Source organism: Schistocerca serialis, chromosome 1 (genome assembly GCF_023864345.2).
Source record: "Schistocerca serialis cubense isolate TAMUIC-IGC-003099 chromosome 1, iqSchSeri2.2, whole genome shotgun sequence".
Classification (NCBI taxonomy): Eukaryota; Metazoa; Arthropoda; class Insecta; order Orthoptera; family Acrididae; genus Schistocerca; species Schistocerca serialis.
Genome location: NC_064638.1, coordinates 890,500,230 through 890,508,371, shown reverse-complemented (window position 1 = coordinate 890,508,371; position 8,142 = coordinate 890,500,230).

The following is an 8,142-nucleotide window of genomic DNA, read 5'->3' as shown; positions in this document are numbered from 1 at the left end:
GTTCCAAAATCGAACACCACACTGTTTTACCCATTAACACTCCTTTCAGGGCAGAGAGGCTTCCATCAAAGGTAAATTTATCCATGATATAGCCACTCTACAAAAAGACTGGTACAGCTGATATAAATAATCATAGACAACTATCAATACTGAAAGGTTTCACAAAAGTAATTGAAAGAATAATGTATCAAAGACTAGCTGGCTATCTAAATGAAAATGAAATACTGACTAATGCTCAAAATGGGTTTAGGAAGAACAGATCAACACAAGCCTTGGATAGGACTGAACTAAACTGTGGAATAATCTTGGGTTTTCCCAAAGCATTTGATCTAATCAGCTATGATTTACTATTTATGAAAGCAGATTTTTATGGGACCTACAGACAGGCCTTCAAATGGTTCAAATCTTACATCTCTGATAGACAATAGAGAATACAAAAATGTAATGAAGGTAAGGAATATCTCTCAGATTACAAAAAAAAAAAAAAAAGAGAGAGAACCCTAGCTACGACTGTCACAGGGTTCAATATTAGACCATCTGTTGTTCCTGGTGTATGTGAATGATTTGCTAAACCATTTGAGTGCTGCAGACATAATGACGTTTGCTGATGACACAAGTATTTTATAAAAAGGTGCACAGAAGGTAATCTACAGCAGAATGTCTCTAAGACAATAAATGAGGCTAGGAGAAGGTTTAGGGATAATGCTTTGGTCATAAATTAGGAAAAAAGCGTATGGACGAATTTCAGAAATATTAGAAGTAAAGCTAGAAGCAGTATAAAAGTTGAGATAGGCAAGTATACAATTGCAAAAGCTCCATCCACAAAATTTCTAGGTATGTAGGTGGATGAACACTTGAGAAGGGAAAAGCATCTTTGAACAAGAAACTAAGCTAATGCTGTGATGTTCTAAGAATGCTTCAGGACTATTGCAGCATTGAATCAGTGTTATGTGCTTATTATGTTTACATCAACAGCTTACTTGTGTGTGTGTTGGGGTTTATGGGCGCTCAACATCGAGGTCATCAGCGCCCAAACAGCTTACTTGTATATATAGGGGAAATGCAGGTATTGCAAAACAAACTTTCAAACTTCAAAAAAGGGCTGTCAGCATAATGAAAGGAGCTCCCTGTACAGAGCCATGCAGTGAAATATTTAAGGAATTTAAAATAATAACACTTCCTGGCTTATAAATTTATGAATAAGTGTGCCTTCTGAAAACTTACCAGGAATTTTCTACATTGGAAAGTCAGGTTCATAACTACAAAACAAGAAACACAGATGATTTCACAGAGGCACCCACAAAAGCCCTTTACCATTAACAAGCCAAAATACCCTTTATGGCATTGCCTGCTACAATAAAGAAAATTAAAGAATTTGATAAATTCGAAGTAGATATAAAATAGTTTTTAATAATGCATAGTTTAATAACATTGAAGAATGTGTGAATATGAAAAAGTAAAATTATTTACATATACTGATGTAAGATGATTGTACTTTCATGTAATATTCTAAACAACTTAGATAAAAGAACTTCTATTGCAACTAGCCCTGGCTGTGAACTAACTAGATCCATACAATATATATGTCAATGGGTGATAAACTGAATTGAATTGAATGCATCCTTAAAAAAATGAAACACTCACACCACTAGTGGCACACTGCAGTTCCACTCATGAACAACCAAATTTCAGTGGCGTCACTCAAGTGAAGCAACTTCTGTTCCACAAAAAATCCAACTCAGTTGTACTTTGTGATTTAATTAGCATTCCCCCATCACTAAATAGCATCATGCAACTAATCCCTGGTGGCTGTATTTCGAAACATGGGCAGTCTGTTGCAATCATCGAAGAGTAATTGTTGCTGTACTCCATTCGATTTCAATGTGTTTTCATTTTATTACCGAATAAAAAAGTGTGTGTGTGTGCATGTGTGTGCAAACGAATGACATATCCCACAGTCTTGAAAGATTTTTGGATGAATTAACAAATAAACATAATATGTCGTCATATAAACCTCATGGTTTTTGAGACCAAGAACAGAATAGATTGTGGATTATGCGGAGAGATCCCTCGAGTGTGATGTCGCAGCTGTTAAAGTAAAAATTAGAGTTATTCGAAGCTACGTATAAACGAGCACATTAATGGTCCGCCTGAAGATATTTACATACCATCTGTTGGTTCGATTGTTATTTAGTTTGTAGATGTGTTTGTGGCCCCTGTACTACTACTGGGCGAAATCTATTTTCGGGTGCAACAGTTGGTTTATGTCTTCTAGCAACATTCATACCTGCCCTGATGATTTCAATTGGCGTCATATTGAGCGCTGTGTAACTACAAAGAATTTGTGGCATCCTGTGTGAAAAGTACCTCATGGTACCACTGCAGAATGCCACAGGGTGTGGCATCACATTAGCTGTCTGTGTGAACCTGTTGAAAGATGCTTGTTGCACGGGCACATTTGGGTGTTCAGTCTGATGAGCCATATACTCATATGACAGATGAGTTGTCTTGCAAGTTACCTTTAACATCGACACTTCAGTGCATTATTTACAATTATGCTGAATGGAGTGGATTTATGTGACCCAAGCTATCATTTTTCTCTAGTACTGTTAGCTCGTTTATCATCTTGCAGCGTAGAGATATTTTTTTATCATAACTTACAGGTACACCTGAAGATGAGGCTTAGTCCCTGAAACCTGGTAGTTTAAAGACTTTAATCAGTAAATAACAGTATTATTGTAGCTGGTGTTTTTAATCATTGACAAAAATAGGACAGGTACCAGAACTAATCCATCAGGACTTTATTTCTGTTTTTTTGTGTTACCGTAAAAACTACAAATTCAATGTTTTCCTGTCTTTGAATTTTTTGTATAATCTTTTGATGATTATTGAGGTCTCATTAAATCCACCTTCTAGACTGGAATCTAACTCTGTGATTACGTGTTGTAAGCAAGAAAATGTTGTGATCAATAACACTGAAATCTTTGCTAATTAATGTACAAGATAAATGTTGTTCATCAGTGAGCTGCTGTTAATACTTCATTTAAAAAGGCAAAAATTCCTGATTGGATTGACTTTCCAGCTCAGAACACATGCTGGGTGTCATTTATCACCATCTCCTTAATGAACCTTGTTGGTTGGTTGGTTGATTTGAGGGCGTGGAGCAAGTAGCGAGGTCATCTGTTCCATCATGTTAGGGAAGGATGGGGAAGGAAGTCTGCTGTGCCCTTTCAAAGGAACCATCCTACCATTTGCCTGAAGTGATTGAGGGAAATCACAGAAAACCTAAATGAGGATGGCTGGGTTTTGAACTGTCGTCCTCCCGAATGCGAGTCCAGTGTGCCAACCACTGCGTCACCTCACTTGTTATGAAGGTTGTTAGTCTTCTAAGGAACATTTTAGTCATAATTTTGCTGATGACTGATAAAACCGATACTGGCCTATAATTCAAGATTTCGCATTATGCATCTTCCTTATGCAATTTATTACCTTTGCAGTTTTCCATCTATTTTCCATGTACTAGTGATTCTGAAGTAAATTCTGCACTTGCTTGGTTGATAACATATTTTACCTCACCAGCGCCCACAACTTATCAACTAGTGTGCTATGCTTGAGAAATAACAGTTGAAGATAAGCTCACTGGGCAAAAAATTAGTCACCCCTAGAGAAATCATTACAAGCAATGTTTAATATTATGTAATTCCGCCACTGGACTTCAAAATCGCCTGGTACTGGTTAGAAAGTAAGTCTGCAAGGTTGTGCAAGTACGCTGCATCCAGGTTAAACCACTCACTGAGGATTTTATCGCGCAATTCCACCAGATCGAGGTTGCTGATTTTGGCGTTTTACCCTCTGTTTCAACGTATACCACAGATTTTGTATGGGGTTCAAATCAGATGATTTTAGAGGCCAAACGAAATGTAATGGGTTGGGCGGTGTTCAGAATACCAGTCACATATTCTTCTAACATGATGAACTCTGCATGTTGTCATCTCGAAGAATACATATATCAATAGCGTACTCATAATACAGATGTTGACTGAAAGGCAACACTTGATCATCCTGAATGTTTAAATAAAAATTCTGTTTCATGATAGAGGTAGTAATGAGCAGGGCAAATCCATGTAATAAGAACAGCCCCGAAACATCACAGATCCACCTCTGGCTTAAGCCTGGGTTTGCTCACATTCAGGATGAAATGTTTTGTTTGGTCTTGGGTGCACTCAGTAACATGTCTCATTTGAATATTGGTAATAACTTAATTTCTCAGACCATATTACACACTGTCACTCAGCTACTGTCCATGTTCGATGATTTCTAGCCCATTGAACACCCGTTGATTTATGTGACTGTGTGAGTAATGGCCTCTTACAAGGTGACCAGCTCTAAATGTTCATTGCTCGCGGTTTCCATGGCAATGTTCTCTCGCTAACAGCAATTCCTGTTGGGTTTGGAAGCGATTTAGATTCACAAGCCGTGAAACGTTGTCTCCAGTTCCTCTCAATCAGCATCTTTTTCCAACTGCAATTCTGATGTCATTTTTCTTGGCCATATGTGTTGTACCACTGCATATAGACGCTTTGAACAGTGCGCTGTTAAACAGCAACAAATCTTGCAACTCCGCACACTGTATGGCCGTGTGCATGGCCAAACATAATATCCCCTCTTTGCCACTGTGTCACATCCATTTTTATCCCCACAGTTCGCTTGAAACATAAATATCTCACTGGTGGCTACTTCCTTATGCTCACATAGAGGCAGTTCAAGCATGATTGAGCACGTCACTTTATTGCTGCACCTTCTGTAAAGGCTTAATGAGTCATCAGTGCATGTGCATGGGGGTACTAATATTTTTGTCTGCTAACCTTATTAGTCCTCGTGTGGGACCACTTATTTTTAATTAATTTGTTATTGTGATTAACTACTTATGTTTTTACACATAGCTGGGTTGCATTAGGATTGTTCACAGAATTACATATTGGAGTGAAATTTTCTAATTCTTTTGCTTTTGAAATAACTTGTGGTTAGTACCATTTGTAAATCGTGAAATCCACGTTAACAAAATGCTTTACAAATCGAAAGCTGAATGTAGCCATGAATGGCATCACCCTTAAACACTAACAAGGGAAACTCCAGATAGCATCCCACTCAGATTTAGTGGTAAGATGTCGCAGCGGATAGCCCGTCAAAAACTGAACACAGATCAAGTACGAAAACAGGAAGAAGGTGTAATGAATTGTGAAAAAAGAAACAAAGTAGAAGCAATGAACCGTCCAATCTCAAGATGAACAACTTCGGGGTAGTTCTGTACCTGCAACGTCGTGGTTTTGTGTTCACGATGTTGGACGGTGAAGGGGAAGACCAGTGTTCAAATCCCGATCGTGCTCCAAACGTTTTTCACAAAACTGTGAACTTAATGTGCCGTCATTGGCGTTTCTCTTCTCATTCTGTAGTCTTTGCTATTATCATACTATACACTGGTTATAAAATATGTCATATGGTAAGAATATATTATAGTCGCAACTAAACGTGACGAATAGTGACGGCAGGCGTGATACCTTTCACAGAAATGAAAACAAAAAAAAATAGTGTGAATAATGTTACAATAAAGGAATTCAAAAGTTAAAACTTCTAAAATGGAACGCAAGAGTCATAACATGTGGCACTCGTCTAGAACATATAGAAGGTACTTACATCTGGAGCTCCCTTCCTTACACCACTCTCTTGCTAACGGACGTTGCACCACGACAAAGACACAAATCTGAATATAACGAACAGACACATCAATAGCCAGACGGAAAGTTTACAATTTTACGAATAAAACTACATAACCACGACGCCATTGCTTCGTAAGTATGCTCGATGCTGCACATCCTGAGCTTGTGCCGTTCACTGTTTCTATTTTGCTTCCTTTTCACAGTTCAGTGCACCTTCTTCATGTTTTCATGCTTGATCGGTGTTCAGTTTTTAATTATCTATCCGTTGCGTCATATTACGACTAAATCTGAAGGGGGACCGATGGGGAGTTTTACACGTGAGATAAACCTTTGGAACTGGGAGCTACACGAAGGGTGCCCGGGATCCTGCTTCACCACGGCAGTATATGCTTGTCTGGTGTTGTCCAGATCTGTATGTACACGTCAAAAAGGCCAACGTAAGCTTAAATTATACTTTCTGACTAATAACCAGTTTCATGAACCAAAATGCTGCTTGATTGTTGTTGTTGTGGTCTTCAGTCCTGAGACTGGTTTGATGCAACTCTCCACGCTACTCTATCCTGTGCAAGCTTCTTCATCTCCCAGTAACTACTGCAACCTACATCCTTCTGAATCTGCTTAGTGTATTCATCTCTTGGTCTCCCTCTACGATTTTTACCCTCCACGCTGCCCTCCAGTACTAAATTGGTGATCCCTTGATGCCTCAGAACATGTCCTATCAACCGATCCCTTCTTCTAGTCAAACTGTGCCACAAACTTCTCTTCTCCCCAATCCTATTCAGTACCTTCTCATTAGTTATGTGATCTACCCATCTAATCTTCAGCATTCTTCTGTAGCACCACATCTCAAAAGCTTCTATCCTTTTCTTGTCCAAACTATTTATCGTCCATGTTTCACTTCCATACATGGCTACACTCCATACAAATACTTTCAGAAACGACTTCCTGACACTTAAATCTATACTCGATGTTAACAAATTTCTCTTCTTCAGAAATGCCTTCCTTGCCATTGCCAGTCTACATTTTATATCCTCTCTACTTCGGCAATCATCAGTTATTTTGCTCCCCAAATAGCAAAACTCCTTTACTACTTTGTCTCATTTCCTAATCTAATTCCCTGAGCATCACCCGAATTAATTAGACTACATTCCATTATCCTTCTTTTGCTTTTGTTGATGTTCATCTTATGTCCTCCTTTCAAGACACTATCCATTCCGTTCAACTGCTCTTCCAAGTCCTTTGCTGTCTCTGACAGAATTACAATGTCATCGGTGAACCTTAAAGTTTTTATTTCGTCTCCATGGATTTTAATACCTACTCCAAACTTTTCTTTTGTTTCCTTCACTGCCTGCTCAATATACAGATTGAATAACATCGGGGAGAGGCTACAACCCTGTCTCCCTCCCTTCCCAACCACTGCTTCCCTTTCGTATTCCTCGACTCTTATAACTGCCATCTGGTTTCTGTACAATTTGTAAATACCTTTCGCTCCCTGTATTTTACCCCAGCCACCTTCAGAATTTGAAAGAGAGTATTCCAGTCAACATTGTCAAAAGCTTTCTGTAAGTCTACAAATGCTAGAAACGTAGGTTTGCCTTTCCTTAATCTAGGGACAGTATTGCCCCACGTGTTCCAATATTTCTACGGAATCGAAACTGATCTTCCCCGAGGTCGGTTTGTACTAGTTTTTCCATTCGTCTGTAAAGAATTCGCGTTAGTATTTTGCAGCCGTGACTTATTAAACTGATAATTTTCGCATCTGTCAACACCTGCTTTCTTTGGGATTGGAATTATTTTATTCTTCTTGAATTCTGAGGGAATTTCGCCTGTCTCATATATCTTGCTCACCAGATCGTAGAGTTTTGTCAGCACTGGCTCTCCCAAGGCCGTCAGTAGTTCTAATGGAATGTTGTCTAAGCCCGGGGCCTTGTTTCGACTCAGGTCTTTCAGTGCTCTGTCAAACTCTTCACGCAGTATCGTATCTCCCATTTCATGTTCATCTACATCCTCTTCCATTGCCATAATATTGTCCTCAAGTATATCGCCCCTGTATAGACCCTCTATATACTCCTTCCACCTTTCTGCTTTCCCTTCTTTGCTTAGAACTGGGTTTCCATCTGAGCTCTTGATATTCATACAAGTGGTTCTCTTCTCTCCAAAGGTCTCTTTAATTTTCCTGAAGGCAGTATCTATCTTACCCCTAGTGAGATAAGCCTCTACATCCTTACATTTGTCCTCTAGCCATCCCTGCTTAGCCATTTTACGCTCCATGTCAATCTCATTTTTGAGACGTTTGTATTCCTTTTTGCCTGCTTCATTTACTGCATGTTTATATTTTCTCCTTTCATCAATTAAGCTCAATATTTCTTCTGTTACCCAAGCATTTCTAGTAGCCCTCGTCTTTTTACCTATTTGATCCTCTGCT